This window comes from Chrysemys picta, chromosome 3, assembly GCF_011386835.1.
Source record: "Chrysemys picta bellii isolate R12L10 chromosome 3, ASM1138683v2, whole genome shotgun sequence".
NCBI lineage: Eukaryota > Metazoa > Chordata > Testudines > Emydidae > Chrysemys > Chrysemys picta.
The window spans coordinates 164,008,025-164,024,841 of record NC_088793.1 but is presented as its reverse complement, the minus strand read 5'-3'; the positions used below and the strand labels follow the sequence as shown (position 1 = coordinate 164,024,841).

At 41.6% G+C, this 16,817-nt stretch overlaps 1 protein-coding gene across 1 annotated transcript in view; it reads right to left on the bottom strand.

Annotated features, from left to right (window-relative positions):
• USH2A (usherin) overlaps window positions 1–16,817 on the bottom strand; it is a 584,327-nt gene that overhangs the window by 314,623 nt on the left and 252,887 nt on the right. The window lies entirely within an intron of this gene.

The window sequence follows — 16,817 nt, the reverse complement described above, 5'->3', positions numbered from 1 at the left end:
ACACTGTTCTACAAAGCTTCCCATTTTAATCCAAGATATCAAGCTCCTGGTACCATATGAAACATATCATCTGAGTTCCATTACTTCAGTGGCATCGTATAATCCCTGTGTTAATACACCACCACAGTAACGGAACACAGTACCCAAGGATTCAACATGAAAAGATTTGTATACTTGTGCTTTTTCAGGACTTATTGGTGTTAGTGAAGAGAGGTGGATAGAATTCTGTTATAAATCAGCCGTGAGTGATACCAATTTGATTTCACTCCTGAATGCACTCCTGAAAAAAAATGGTCATCCTAGTACTCAAAAAATGTAGGGATAGGTGTAACAATTCAGTGAGGAGTATTGGCATAGGAAATCTCACAGTTATATTAAATTGGAAAGTATAGAAGTACCACAGTGAAAGTGTACAAATGTTCACGAAATCTGTCAAAGCATTAGCAGTTCCCATTTCAAAGCAGGTGAAATAATAAAATAATATGAAGTGAAACTTCAGAAAAAAAGTTAAAAATTAATAAAAAAGGAGAGCAGACTCTTGCCGACTTTCAATGTGCATCATATTCTGATGTCCACTATGTATACACTGGCTTCCAAGTGTAGAATTTCACCTTAGGTGCCAAATTGTGCTATTTAGGCCCTGTCCTGCATTGGGGTGATAAAAAGCTGTACTTTTTCATAAGCAGCTTGGGAAAGAACTTGCTATTGGAAGCTACAAAATTATATTTAATTGGAAAATGCAGAGGTAAAGAGCTTGCCCTAAGATCCCCTCAGTGCAGTGTGTTATGATGCTGCCTCCTTCACCTCCTGCCCCCTTTGGGGTGATGTGCGCACTTGGAGGTGGAAGTAAGTAGCAGTCCCTACCATTAACAATCAGTGCAGAAAATTTCCCTTCCTCTTGTGCAGGACAGCAAAGTAAACATCAAAGTTGGTGCAGTTTTTCTTTGATGTGCACAAGTGACAATCCAAAGTGAGTTGATGTATTCTCCTAGTATTTGCTAAGAAGCTTGTAGATGCTACAGTTTTTCAGATCAATCTTTCACTGAAAAGGAGATGCTTGGTTTATTCTTGTACTTGACTGAAAAATCCTGAAAGTTTGGCATCTGCAAGATCTTTCAATCGCTCTCTTTTAGGGCCTGATTCTACTCTCCCTTACAACAATATAAATTAGGGGTAACTCCAGTCAATGTAGTTCCATTTAAGAGTAAAAATGGTGAAAGATCGATACCATCCCTCTATGATCATAGTTCTTGATTCTGCTAATCATCAGTTGATAATGGAAAGCTGCACTGACACCTCTGAATCTAATGTAAATGCTACAGCAGATACACTGAAGGCAGAGCAGGGTCAGCAGCAGTACCAACAAACTTTGCCTGTAATCTTTTGATGATGGAAGACAGCAATTTGAAAGCACATTGAATAAGCATAAAGTAGGCATTATTGATGTTTTTAAAGTTTTAGTATCCCGTGTAATGCAGGCATCTGTATTAAACTATTTGGCACCAGCATCTCCAGGGAATCTCTCTGCTAAGCACTAATGCATTTTGCATTAATACTTAACATTGACACATACCTAGTGTGGGGGGCAGGAGGGAGAGGGGAGGGATGAAGAGGAAAGTAAAACCACACAGTTTGAATTACCTTAAGCCAATAAATAGGTGCATGAACCAATGCATCTAAATGTGACATTTGCATGTTCTCTGCTGTGAGAAGTGTGGCAGGGGATATTTTGTTATACATCAAGTGCCTTTTCACATTGCATTCTGCTGTGCTTTTGGATGCAATTTAGTTGTATTTTACATTTAGCAGCCATAGCCTATTCTTCTTATGAGATAGTGAGTTAATACTCCTTGAATTTCTTGTTGGGAGACATTCTGTGGGGTCTCCAATGGCTTCAGGCACCATCAGCAGCAACAGTATATCCAGAAAGATGCCCAAAGCACTGGAGGAATTTTTATTTATTTATTTTACAAAATGGAAAGATAGTACATGCTGTATCTGCGCTGCATTAGATTTTACATATTGAATCATCTGACAGGGATGTGAAGAACAGTGGGCTTCTAAAAATCATTCTTTTTGTAAATCTTGTTCATTTTTTTTAGTAAAAGCTGATACAGAGAAATTCACTCTTTTCCTTTAGACATAACATGTCCACTATTTTGCCAGCAACAAGGAAGCAGATGAACTGAATAGGTAGGCAACGGAAAGTGCAGTTTTTATTTACATACTTCAACAAACTACTTTTTTCCTCAGCTGCCAACCTAGCTATTTGGCCAGCATCCGCTGTAATCTGTTCTCCTTCATTATGTTAATCTGTGGGCGGAAAGATTGCTGTCATCTTCAAATCGCTTGTACAGCAATGGTAAACACCTTGGCCTGTCTGTAATTGGACAGGTGTCTGCTTTGGTGTCACTCGGCTTTTAATTCAATTAAAGAACTGGCTGCTCTTCTCTCATTACCCGCTCATTTCCTCTGCACTTTTAGTCAGCTGTTGAAATTTACACCCAGTGCCTGCCTATCCCAGAGTGCAAAGTCAGCAGTCCCATAACAAAGAACATCTTTGATATACATGCTTTAATTAATATAGCAGAGCAAAGAAAATTATGTAATCTTGTTATAAAACTGCCCTGAGACCCATCTGAAAATGGTAGAGGGTCTTTTAAATAGTTTCTTAACCCTTAATTTGTACACTATCATGTCAGCATCTCTTAAAGGCAATACTTGACATCCAGGTACTCAGTTCATGTGGCTGCATCACAAAGTGATGCTAACCCCACAAAGTTCTGCCCTCAGATATGCATCCACAGCTACCCCTGAAGTAAACAGGAACTGTGTGGATAAACCAGTGGGTGGAATGGAATGCTGAGTAAATGGTACAGTCAAAGCTGCTTGAAATTAGAGAACATTACTTCTGCAATAGAATCATCCTCCCCACATTTGAGTTACCGAGATTCCCCAGTCTTGTTCAGCTTGCTACTGAAGTACAGTTGAATTCTTCTAGGTTTTAAATTTAAATCACAGAATAAGTTCCAAGCCTTAAATTCCACATGGTGGATTAGAGACAGTAAATCAATCCAATGCACCACTCTTTCTGCCCACTAAAAGGAACCTCAGGAAATAAATTAAAGTCCTAACACAGACATTTTGACGCAGTGACCCCATGAAACTGAATAATGTCATTTGTTAAATATGGATGTAAAGTTAACAGTGTAACAGATCTGTAAACCCACACCTAGAACATTAAGACCTCTTGGTATGCAAAACTAGTATTTAATTTTCTATACTTTTATTTAAATGTTTTTTAAATTATTTGTAGTATTTAAAGCTGGGATTTAGTAACAGTTTAGGAAGAAAAAACATGAGGTTTATCCTCACATTATCTGAAATGGGGGAAACATGTATGGAAATGAACAGCAGAAAAGGGTCCACAATACATTTATGGTAAAATGGAGGTCTGGTAAGATGAAAATTGGGCAACACTGCAGTAGAATGACTGTACCCAATCGGGCGTGGAATGTGGGGCGAACCCAAACAGCAACAGTTAAGATATTTGTACACCGATACAAGGAGCCTCAGTAACAAACTGGAGGAACTAGAATTACTGGTGCAGGAAGTGAAACCAGATATTATAGGGATAACAGAAACATGGTGGAATAGTAGCCATGATTGGAGTACAGTATTGAAAGGTATGGGCTGTTCAAGAAAGAAAGAAAGAAAGAAAGAAGGACAAAGGTGGTTGAGTAGACTTGTATATTAATGCTAAGATATACTGTAAAGAAATTAGAAATGATAGAATGGATAAGATAGAGTCTGTTTGGGCCAAAATCACTTTGGGGAAGAAAGCTACTAAAGGATATAGTGCTTGAGGTGTCTTACAGACCACCAGGATACGATTTGGTTATGGATAGACACCTCTTTAATGTTTTTAATTAACTAAATACTACTGGAAATTGTGCGATTATGGGAGACTTTAATTTCCCAAATATAGATTGGAGGACAAGTGTTACTAAGTCCAGTAGGGCCCAGATTTTCCTGGATGTAGTAGCTGACAGATTTCTTCAGCAGATAGTTGCTGAACCAATAAGAGGCGATGTCATTTTAGATTTGGTATTGGTGAGTAGTGAGGACCTCATAGAAGAACTGGTTGTAGAGAACAGCCTTGGTTCAAGTGATCCTGAGTTAATTCAGTTTAAAAATAGATCTGCAACAAGAGTTCTTGATTTCAAAAGAGCTAACTTTAATAAATTAAGGGGATTAGTTAGGGAAGTGGACTGGACCGAAGAACTCAAGGATGTGAATGTGGAGGAGGCCTGGAATTACTTTAAGTGGACGTTGCAGAAGCTATTTGATGCCTGCATCCCAAACAAAGGGAAAAAATCGTAAGGAAGGTTTGCAGACTCAACTGGATGAGCAAGCATCTCAAAGAGGTGATTAAGAAAAAGCAGAAAGCCTGCAAGGAATGGAAGATGGGGGGTTCAGCAAGGAAAGCTAGCTCTTGCAAGTCAGAAAGTGTAGGGATAAAATGAGAACTGCCAAAAGCCAAGCAGAGCTGGATGTTGCAAAGGGAACTAAAACCAATAGTAAGAGGTTCTATAGCTACATAAAAAAAGAAGAAGAAGTGGGACTGCTAGCCACTGAGGATGGGGTGGAGATTAAAGATAATCTAGGCATGACCCGGCACCTAAACATATACTTTGCCTCAGTTTTTAATAAGGCTGACGAATAGAGGTAGAGGCAGGGTGGCTAATGGGAATGAGTATATGCAGGTAGAAATTACCACATCCGAGTTGTAAGTCAAACTCAAACATCTTAATGGGACTTAATCAAATCAGATAAGGTCCATCCAAGAATATTAAAGGGACTGGCACATGAAATCATAAGCCCAATAGAAAAGATTTTAATGAATCTGTAAACTCAGGGGTCATACCCTATGATTGGAGAATTGCTAATATAGTTCCCACAGGCACCAACTTTGTCATTTTCTGGGGAGGGGGAGGGAGGCTTGAGCCCCGCCTTGCCCCAGGCCCTGCCCCCACTCCACCCCTTTTCCAAAGGCCCCACCAGCCTCTTCCTGTCCCCACTCTGCCCCCACACCACCTCTTCCCATCCTGTTCTGCCCCCTCCCTTGAGCATGCTCTGCCCCCTCCCCACAGTGCCTCCTGCCCACCACTGAACAGCTGATCATGATGGGTGGGAGGAACTGTGAGGAGGAGGAGGAGGAGCTTATTAGCAGGGCCCACTGGTGGGTGGAAGGTGCTGGGGGGAGGGGGAAGAGCTGATTGGTGGGGCCACCGGTGGGTGCTGAGCACCCATCATTTTTTTCCCATGGGTGCTCCAGCCCCAGAGTGCCCATGGATTGGTACCTATGATAGTTCTTATTTTTAAGAAAGGGGAAAAAAGTGATCCAGGAAACTACAGGCCTGTTAGTTTGACCTTTATTGTATGTAAGGTCAAACAAATTTTGAAAGAGAAAGTAGTTAAGGACAGAGGCGAATGGTAATTGGGATAAAATACAACATGGTTTACAAAAGGTAGATTGTGCCAGACCAACCCGATCTCCTTCTTTGAGAAGATAACTGATTTTTTAGACAAAGGAAATGCATTAGATCTAATCTACCTGGATTTCAGTAAGGCATTTGATACAGTTCCACATGGGAAATTATTAGTTAAATTGGAGAAGATGGGGATATATGAGAATTGAAAGATGATTAAAGGGGTGACTACAACAGGTCATACTGAAAGGCGAACTGTCAGCCTGGAGGGAGGTTACTAGTGGAGTTCCTCAAGGATTGGTTTTGGGACCAAACTTATTTAACATTTTTATTATTGACCTTGCACAAAAAGTGAGAGTGCGCTAATAAAATTTGTGGTGACATGAAGTTGGGGGGTATAGCCACTACATAGGAGGACCGGAATATCATACAAGAAGATCTGGATGACCTTGTAAATTAGAGTAATAGAAATGCAATGAAATTTAATAGTGCAAAGTGCAAGGTAATGCATTTAGGGATTAAGAAGAATTTTTGCTATAAGCTGGGGACTTTATCAGTTGGAAGCAATATAAGAGTTGAAAGACCTGGGCACATTGGTTGTTCACAGGATGACTATGAGCCGTCAATGCAATGTGGCCATGAAAAAGGCTAATGCAGTACTAGGATGCATCAGGCGAGGTACACCGCTCTCCTCATGAGCCAAAAAATCTTACTGCATTATAGGTGAAACCGCGTTATATCGAACTTGCTTTGATCCTCTGGAGTGCGCAGCCCCGCCCCCCGGAGCACTGCTTTACCGCTTTATATCCAAATTCGTGTTATATCGGGTCATGTTATATAGGGTTAGAGGTGTATTTGCAATAGAGACAAGGAAGTGTTAGTACCATTATAAAAGGCACTGGTGAGACCTCATCTGGAATACTGTATGCAATTCCGGTCTCCCATATTTAAGAAAGATGAATTCAAACTGGAACAGATGCAGAGAAGGGCAACTAGGATGATCCGAGGAATGGAAAACCTACCTTATGAGAGGAGACTGAAAGAGCTTGGCTTGTTTAGCCTAACCAAAAGAAGGCTGGGTGTGTGTGGGGGAGATATGATTGCTCCCTATAAATACATCAGAGGGAAAATACCAGAGAGAGAGAGAGGAGTTTAAGTTAAGAGCCAATGTAGACACAAGAACAAATGCCTATAAACTAGCCATCAACAAGTTTAGGCTCAAAATTAGATGAAGGTTTCTAACCATCAGAGGAGTGAAGTTCTGGAATAGCCTTCCAAGGGTAGCAGTGGGGTCAAAAAACTTAACCAGCTTCAAGACTGAGCTTGATAATTTTATGGAGGGGATGGTATGATGGGACTTCTTAAAATGGCATGTGGCCCAGCAGTGATTGCCAGTAGCAAAAATCCCCAACTGCTGGAGACGGGACACTAGGTGGAGAGGACTCTGAGTTACTACAGAGAATTCTTTCCCGGGTATCTGCCTGGTGGGTCTTGCCCACATGTTCAGGGTCTAACAGATCACCGTATTTGGGGTTGGGAAGGAATTTTCCCCCAGGTCAGATTGGCTGAGACCCTATTCTCTTACTTTGGCAGATGCTGTGAAATGGGTGCATAATTCCAAATGGAGTATGGATCTACGTTGCCACTGAGGCATATGGGCCAGAGCTCCGTTCAGCAAAATTAGAAAATAAATTCAGTGGAATTACAGCACCTTAGTGCTGCTACCTTTTAAATGAAGAGACTTTGTCAAAGCAGCTGCTCCAGACTGTTGCCATGCATTCCAGAAAGGTGTTTCTCTAAGCAGGCACAGGTCTTCAGAGATGGGAATCCAGGCTTTTATGAATATTGATGTATATTTTATTCACAATAATGGACCGGTTAAATAATCTGATGAAGGCCTGAGTTTTACATCTAAATTCTGTAAAGGAGCTTTACAAAACAGTCAGAAAATAATCACCAACCCAGGCACAAAATCTATTTGCCCTTTCTGTTCTGATAATATAAACAATAATGATACTTTCCCTACTAGCCCAAAATGTACTCATCCCAGGCTAGTGTGCGAGTAGAATTTTATAAGGTTGCTTTAGCACAATTTTGTCAGATGTATTTAGAATATTATGTTTATGTCATACTCATTTGATGTGTTTTACCTTTATTTTTTGTGCTACATAAGGTTTTCAAAGCTAACTGAAGGATTTAGCCATACAATGAATGGGAGTTGAATTGGTAATTCCTTTAGTTTTTTCTGTGACAATTTCACATTGTTTTTCCCTTGCAGTACTAATTTATGGTGACCCATTTTAAAGCATTTAAATCACTTATAAAAGACTAAAACAACACTGTTCATCTCCCTCTCCCCACTCCAGTGGTTACGAAACATTTATAAAAGAAAAAAAGTTATAAAACAAACCATTTAAAAAAAAAAAAAAGATTGTATTTAGTCAATACTCTAATGACTAACTATGGATACAAAGTAGAATGGCTTCAAGGGAAAGATTTGCACCGAAATTCCTCAAAGCCCAGTTGGTAGGGCACTTTCCTCCAACATGGGAGACCCAAGTTCAAATCCTTTCTCCACATTGGGCAGAGAGGGGGATGAACACAGGGTCTCAGATGAGTGCCCTAACCACTGGGCTACAGGTTAAAAGAAACCACCACTGACAAGTCCCCGTTCAGCCATTTTGTGAATGGCACTTAAATTCCAAAATAAACTGAGCCAAAACTATTTAGCAAATTCATGTCAAATTCATGAATAATTAGGGGTAGACATTTGTTTGTGAGTAAACTATTTGTTTAAAAAAAATGCACCACCTCCGCCCACCCTGCTGTTCTATGAATCATTTCCTTTGCTTTTGAGTTCAAAAAGGCCTGGGGGGAAAAAAATGAAACATTTTGTTCAAAATGAATTTTTTGTCAACTTTTTTGATTTTGCAATATATATATTTGCAATTCTTGGTTTGGGTTCAATCTGAGCTCAATTTTTTTTTAGATTTTTTCAAAACTACCAGCAAACTGAAAAATCAAATATTCATTTGCTCTAATTGTGAGGGCCATACACATATCCATAACCAGGATTTTATCATGATAATGATATAAGCTGTGTGATTTCCTTCTACCTTATTTCAAGTCAGATGCAGTACATAGCATCATTCATATTTTTATTCTTTTTGCTATGGGCAAAGTTTATATTATTTATGCCATGGGCAAATGGTTCAGACCAAAGATTTCCAAATAGCAAGAATAAAGAAAGAGTTGATTTCAGAATGTGTGTGTATATATACATACATACATACACTCACACACACACACACACACACATATATATATATATACACACACACACACACACACACACACACACACACACACACACACACACACACTTGTATTTAAATATGATCAATCAACTGATAGAGTAACAACTTCAGAAAAAAATCTGCTCTGGAAAGTACTAATTTAAAACTAAGTTCTATTATTAATGATTTGCATAACTTAGAATCTGAAAATACATTTTTATAATTATTAAAGAAATAGGTTAAACACGCTGGGCCTCTCCTGATTCGCATTTTGTGTAGTTATTTACACCTGTGTAAAACGCATTGAAAATGCTAGCATTCTGAGACCTAACAGGTAGCTGAGGCAATCTTGTCTACTGTTTAGAGCAGGGAATCAGAACATCTAAGTTCTATTTTTAATCTATGCCATTGACTCACTGTGTGACGATAAGCAAATCAATTCATTAATCTGGGCCTCAAATTCACCCATCTACAAAGTGGGAACAATATTGTGTTTAACTACTATGAGGAGGTATTTTGAGACTAATTAAATTAATGTCTTTAAATGGGTCTTTGAGACACATGTAAAATAGTATCTGTAAAATTAAGTTAATTTGTGGTATTGTGTGACAATACTGATGGTCAGACATTGGCCTAACATTTGTGTGATCGTTTTAGAGTTGTAACAGACTTGGGTACCTGAGAATATGACAACACATACTAAGGGAAAGCACTTTTTCCGCTTGTCTGACTACATTTCTGATTTACTGATGCTTGAAACATCATTTGCAGTAGTAGCAAAATTCAAATGAACAAAAGACCTGGAACCTGTTCTCTGGGAAACCAAACTTCCCTGTGGTATACTGAAGAGTAATCTACAAGGTGCAGAACTCTCAAAGATTTACAGATTCCCTCTCTCTTTTAAATGTACTGCATTAGACAGAGAAAAGTGTCTTACCCGATGGTTCTTATCCAAATACCCAGGCTTACCATTCCAACTATGGGTTTTGCTTTGCTCTGAAGCTCCAGGAGACCTATTGGTCACAGCAAGGAGGCTTAGTGTCCCCTTCTGGGAACAGCCCACATTAGATTACTTCCAAAGCTGAAATGCATTCTAAGGACTTTGATTAACTATATTGAACCATTCGACTAACTTTTTCTGAGATATCCATATACAGAGCTCAAAAGACATAAAGGTCTAAAGTAATTACAAATGCATGTCAAGGGAGGGATGGAATGGCGATCATGGATAGTTGGAAAAGAAAAATCATTAAACAACAAATTTCTCTTTTTCCATCAAAACCCAGGTCACAATTCCAACATTAGGGTTTTTGGAGCACTTGGATTTTTGCAGCAGTGAAACCTCAGTGTAACAGCTATGTTACCAAAAAAACAAAAAAAACAAAACAAAAAACCACACCCTAATTGATATAGTTAAGCTTATCTGATATAGTTTTTTTGCCATTTAATAATTAAAGCTTCTGTTTTTCTTGACAGCCAGTAACAGTAACAAGTAAAACTAATAAATGTGCTGTAGATCTCCTGAATGGATTTATCCTGATGAGACTAGTTCCAAAATACAACATTGCTTTTCTCTCTGGTACAATGGCTTAGGGCAGAATATTGGAAGGACAAGATGTGCCTAGTGAAAGGGAGAGATCATTTCCTGTCCGGACGATGGACCACTTTGTCAAAATCATAGAATCATAGAATATCAGTTGGAAGGGACCTCAGGAGGTCATCTAGTCCAACTCCCTGCTCAAAGCAGAACCAATCCCCAGACAGATTTTTTTCCCCAGATCCCTAAATGACCCCCTCAAGGAATGGAAGTTGCAGCCCTGCATAGCGCAAATGAGGATTCCAATTTAAACACTAAGTGGTCAACAGGAGCTCAAAGAGAGGCTTGGTAAAGACATTTAGCACCAAGCTGAGTTTCCACAATGCTACCCTAAGGTGTTTTTGTTTCTTCTTTTGGGAGGTGAGTTGTTTTGATGGATTTTTTGAGCATCAATTAATTAATAAAGGTGACAGGTGAAGAAACCTTGCTGGAATAATCCTATAGTGGATGGAATTGTGGAGGCACATTTGAGAAGTATTTGCCTCAAGGCTGAGAGATAACTCACCCTGTGAATAATCAAGGATCTGTGAGATGTGGCTGAACTGAATCTATTCCAAACCGTAGTATACTCTAACTTAGTGAACTGTTTTAGAGAGGGGAGTGTTTCACTAAATTTCTGAAAATAGCCTTTCCTGCTGGGGCACAGGAATGGAAACTTTCTTACCTGACCATTTCCTTTCTGCTAGAAACATCTCCTACAATTCTGCTATGCATGGGCTGCTGTCCTTTCTCTGCAGCTTCCAGAGGATTTTGAAAGCTCCAGCATGACTCACATTGGTCACACTCCCTTCTCCCACTTGCCACCAGATGAGTCATTCCATAGCTGTGTGAAAAACTCATCAAGGAAATTATTTATTAACGTAACATCAATGTCAAACTCATTGATTATGTACACCAAGCCAATTCTCTGAATGGCAGATAGGCCAAATAAAATGCTGCCTCCCCTCCTTGGCAGAAAGCCATCCAGGGTGGGTAGAATCGAGGGAGACACTGCTAAATGAAAGGAAATTATTGGGTAAGAAATTTTCCATTCTGTAGCCCAGTGCCTCTTACAATTCTGCTATGCACAGGAAGTAGCAAGCAGTGAACACAAGTAGGGAGGAACAAGAAAAGGTAAACAGAAAGAATGATAGACATTCCCTTGAAAACTGTCCAAAAGGCAATGCCACTACTGGACCACTGCCCCGAGCATCTTCCTGCCTTCTGTGGAGAACAGAAAGTCCACTTTGTAACGTTTGATAAAGTTGTTAACTAACGACTACGTGGCTACTCTGCACATCTCTGCAGTGGAGGCACATGCTTGTTTGACCCATGAGGTGTGCAATTTGATGTCGTGGAGGAGGCCCTGATTCCTTCTGGAACAGGAGTGCCTGACACTCTGTGAGCCTCAACATGGCATAATCTGAGCAGTCGAAAAAGAGAGAGCCTTGAGACTCTGAGCCCTTGACATTGCAGAGGAAAGGAGAAAAACAGGGTGCCTGACCTCCTTGCGGACTGTGTGCATTTGAGGTAGCTTTTCGGTGCTCTTCTGACATCACAAGTGTGCCACAGCTTCTCAGACAGGTGCTGTGGCTTTGGGCAGAAGGACGGAAAGATAATCTCCTGTGAGGTGCAGAAAGGCCAGTTTGCCTTGGGAAGAAACAACTCCAGAGTTCTTAGTACCACCTTGTCATCACAGCACATGCAGAACATCCAGCTCTGAATCGTGGCTAGTAGATGTGATGGTGACCAGAAAATTAGTTCTGATGGAGGGATAAAACAATGATATAGAAGTTAGAATCTCTTAAGGGTGAGTGGTTAGGCCTTCAACACCAGTGGTAGGTCTCATTTAGGGAAGATTGGGCTGGGCGGGGCTGAAGACCTTTATTCACACCTTTTTGGAGAAAGTCCAGGATAGCTGGAATTCCAGTTAGCATTGTGCTCCTGACACCAAAAGCTGAACTTGCTCCAGCTGAAGGAATAGGATTTTATTGTGGAGATTTACCTGGATATGAGCAAAGTCCTGATCACTTTGGAAGACAGGGCTAGCGCTGGTAACACTTCCCTTGAAGAGAGCCTTGGAAGGGAATGTCTGATCTGGGTAGCAACTGTAATGGTGATTCCAGTTTCAGCTTTATCAGGTCAGAGAGTGGAGTTATCACAATCTCCTTTGCTTGTTCCTGCTTAATTTTTGGATCACTTGCCCTATAAGAGGGAAGGGTGGGACTGCATATAGCAGACCTTGTGGCCACTTGTGCAAAAGGGCATCTGTTCCCAGGGACTTGGGATCTATTTCCTGTGTGAAGTATTTCAGCTCTTTGATGTTTTTGCAACTTACAAATAGATCAACTGAGGGGAAACAACATCTTTGAGTTCAGATTGAAAACTTGCTCATTCAGGTACCTTTCTGATTTGTTGACTATGTGTCTGCTGAGCCAGTCTACTTTCTGATTCAGCTCTCTTTTTATGTGTATCACTTTAGGGAAGATAGGGTCTTTTCTGCCCATTCCATTATATCCATCAATTCTGCATGCAGAGCTATACTTATTTTTTCATTCTTGGATGTTTATCACAGAATCATAGTGTTAGAAGGGATCACAAGGGTCATCTAGTCTAACCCCCTGCCAGGATGCAGGATTTGATGTGTCTAAACCATACAAGACAGATGGCTGTCCAGACTCCTTTTGAAAGCGTCCAGTGAAGTCGTTTCCACAACCTCCTGAGGCAGTCTGTTCCATTGTCCTACTGTTCTTACAGTTACAAAGTTTTTCCTGAGTTGTAATCTAAATCTGCTATGCTGTAGTTTGAACCCATTGCCACTTGTCCTGCCCTCTGTGGCAAGAGAGAAAAACTTTTCTCCATCTTTTTTATGGCAGCCTTTCAAGTATCTGAAGACTGCTAGCCTGCCCCCCCCCCCTTAATCTCCTCTTTTCCAAACTAAACATATTCAGTTCCTTTAGCCTTTGCTCAGATGGCTTGCATTCCATCCCTTTGGTCATCTTTGTCACTCACCTTTGGATCCTTTCCAGTTTCTCTACATCCTTTCTATACACTGGTAACCAAAATTGGACACAGTACTCCAGCTGAGACCTAACCAGCACAAAATGGAGTGGTATTTTCACCTTCCATGACTTGCATGCTATGCTTCTGTTAATGCAACCTAAAACTGCATTTGCTTTTTTTGCAACAGTACTGAATTGCTGACTCATGTTGAGATTGTGATCCACCACAACTCCCAGATCTTTCTCAGCAGTGCTGCTGCCAAGCCAGTTATCCCCCATTCTGTATTCATACACTTGGTTATGTATGCAACCCTGGTTGTATTGTCTGACTGGATCAGGATTTGATTGCCCTGTAGGTAGCTCTGAAATCTCCTGAGAGCCAACTTGACGACTCTGAGCTCCAGGAGATTGATGGTGTGTTTCCTCTACTTGGCACTTCAGGTACCCTGCACCATCCTGGGTCCCAACTGTGTTCCCCAACCTAGCAAGCTGGCATTGGTTGTGAGAACCAGAAGCTCTGGAAGACATATGGGAAGTCCCTTCCCAGGGATTGTCCACCATGCTAGAGAGAGCCAAGTTTCTGGTTCAAGATCACCACCTGATCTTTCATGCACTCCGCGGGGTAGTCCCATACTTTAAGAAAGAAGGCTTGAAGATGCCTTACGTGGGATCCTGACCATTGGGTGATACCTATACATAACACCAGGAGACCCAGTAGCTGAAGGCACTGAGCTATAATTGTTTGGTGCACTTGTGCAGGATGGGGATAACATCCTGAACCTTTTGGAACCTGTTGTGTGATGGGTAGATCTTTGCCACCAAGGTGTCTATGTCCACTCTCAGATGGGTTATCAATGAGATCAAGGAACTTTTCTTGAGGTTTATCATAAAGCTGTGGGTTTGCAAGAGGTCCACAGTTTGCATTGTGATGGTGTGCACCACAGGCTGGTTCAGAGGTCTGATTAGAAGAATGTCAACCAGAAAAGTGTATAAGTAAGTCCCCTGCCACAAGAGTCTGCCTATGACCACTGCCAGCATCTTCGTAAAGACCCTGGGGGCCAAAACGATACCTAATGGGAGGGTTCATTCCAGGTAGTGCTCTGTGTCACAAGCCAATTTCAGAAGGCTGCAGTGGCACAAATGGATGTGGATGTGGAGATATGCATCCACCAGCTCCACTGAGGTTAGGAGACCCTCCTCCCTCCTTTTCCACCGTAGAAACTAGGGTCTCCATCCAGAAGTTTGTTTTCTTCATTCGTTTGTTGAGACTTTTGAGATCTAGAATGACTCTGACTCTCCCGGTGCCCATCCAAATGATGAAGACGACAGAATAGAACTCTGAGAACTTTTCATCTGAGGGAATTCCTTCTATCACTCCTCTGTACAGAGGACTGGAGATTTTTTTTCTGGATCGATTTGTGCTTGATGAGATCAGTGGAGATGGGCGACTGGATGAAGAAAGGATGTGGTGGAGCCCATAGCTCATGGGAGTATTTCTGATTTACTATTTTTCTCACCTATTTATCTGTGGTCAATATAAACCATTCTTCCAAGAAGTGGGAAATTCTGTGTCTGAGATTCAGTTCTGGGTGAAGGCATATCGGCTCATTTTCAGGACGGGCTCTTGTGGGCTGCAGGACCACCTCTGGGCTTTATCCTTGAGCTCTGGCTTCAGGTGCTTTATCTTGGAATATCTGCTATTCTTCCTCTGGTACTTCTGCGAGGAAGAGGGACAAAGGGAGTGCCTGAAGTCATGTTTGTACTCCTTCCTGAAAGCACTTGTTGGAGAAGGGAGGGACTGCTTAGATTTAGCAGGATTTTCTGCTACAATCTTATTTATTATTTCTCCAAAGAGGAGAAATCCTGTGAACCTGAAGGCCACAGGACTTGCCATGCCTGAATGTCTACATTCCAGGGACAGAGCCATATTTGACTCCTGCCCACGGAGCTGGATGCCATGGCCCTGGCCAAAAACCTCATTGCATCCCTTCAGGTGTCAGCCTCAAATGCTATTGCCTGGGAAATTTTCCTGAGAATGGCGCTAAAGTCAGCGTGATCCCTGTGCTTCAAGGCCCTGATGTCTTCCAACCAAGACAGGGAAGCTCTCGCAAAGCATGTACGTGTGAGAGAGTCTCCGAGAGTGGCAAAGGATGCCTCCAAAGTCCTTCTAAGAGTGATCTTCACTTTCCTATCTGTGGGGTTCTTGGGAAAGAACTCCCTTTCAACTGGAATAACCATAGCTCTTGCTAAGGATGCTACTGGGGCATCCCCCTTTGGGATCTCAGTACAGTAATAAAATATTTTGGCTCTGGTAGCTTTTAAAGTCCAAGGTCATGTCTATTAATGTGCTTACTCTTGTCTGATTTTCCCCACTCCTCTCTAACCACATCCTCAAAGGAGCAGTGCATGGGAATTGCATTCTGAGGAGAGGATTTTGAGGAGAGATATTTACTTTGAGACTTGTCACTCAGGAACCTGCTCAGGCTGGATCTGAATCATGGACACAACCTTTTTGCACCAGGTTTCACACTTTGTGTGGGTAAAACATTTTTGCTGAATTTTCCCAGAATTCTTTTCATATTCAGAGACTGAGAGCTCTCCTTCCTTGTTAGAGATGAAGGAGTCGGAGTCAGAGGACAAAAAATCTTTCCATTTTTTTGGGGGGTTTTTTTGGTACTTTTCTTTTCTTACTTCCTCTTTCTGAATTTTTGACTGTTTTGTGCTCTTCACAGGAGTGGCTTCCCAGGCCTGGCTAGAATGGGATTTCTTGCAGCTTGCTTTACACAGAGGATAGAGACCGCTATAGAATTATCTCTCCGAGTGTTCACCATCCTAGGGGGACTCAACATGCCTGTCCAAATCAGAGCCCTGTACCCTGGCAGAGTTAGGGTTGGCTGGCTGGGAGCAAACTAAGCATAATCTGCCTTCTGCTGAGCATGAGAAAACTGCTTCACATATAGAGGTCTTCTTTGATTTTGCCCAGTCCTTGTGTGACCACTCTGCCATGCCTGAGAAGGGGCAGGGCAGACCAACGGGGAGGCGTTGCAGTGGAGGCTCCAGGTGACTATGACAACTGTCCTGCTCAGACCCTAGACCAGGAGAAGAGGAGGCTTGAAGCAAAACAAAACATTGAAACTACCTGAAAAACTGCCAGAACAATGATGTTGAAAGAAAAGGGATGGGAGCTGTGTGAACTACCACTGTTTGCTGCCAGAGAGGCAGAAGATCTGGTGGCAAGCAGGAGGAGGAAGCATGGCCAGTACAAGCTGCTCTGCAGCTTTGAACCTCTTCTGGTAGCTGCAGAGAGGGGACAGCAGCAATGTGTAGCAGAATTGTGGGAGATGCTGGGCTGCAGAAACATCTTGCACCTGGATGTAGCAGGGACCATTGAGATAATAGATTCATCCACCTGGGGATATGAAAAGGCAATGGGATCATTCCAGTTGATCCA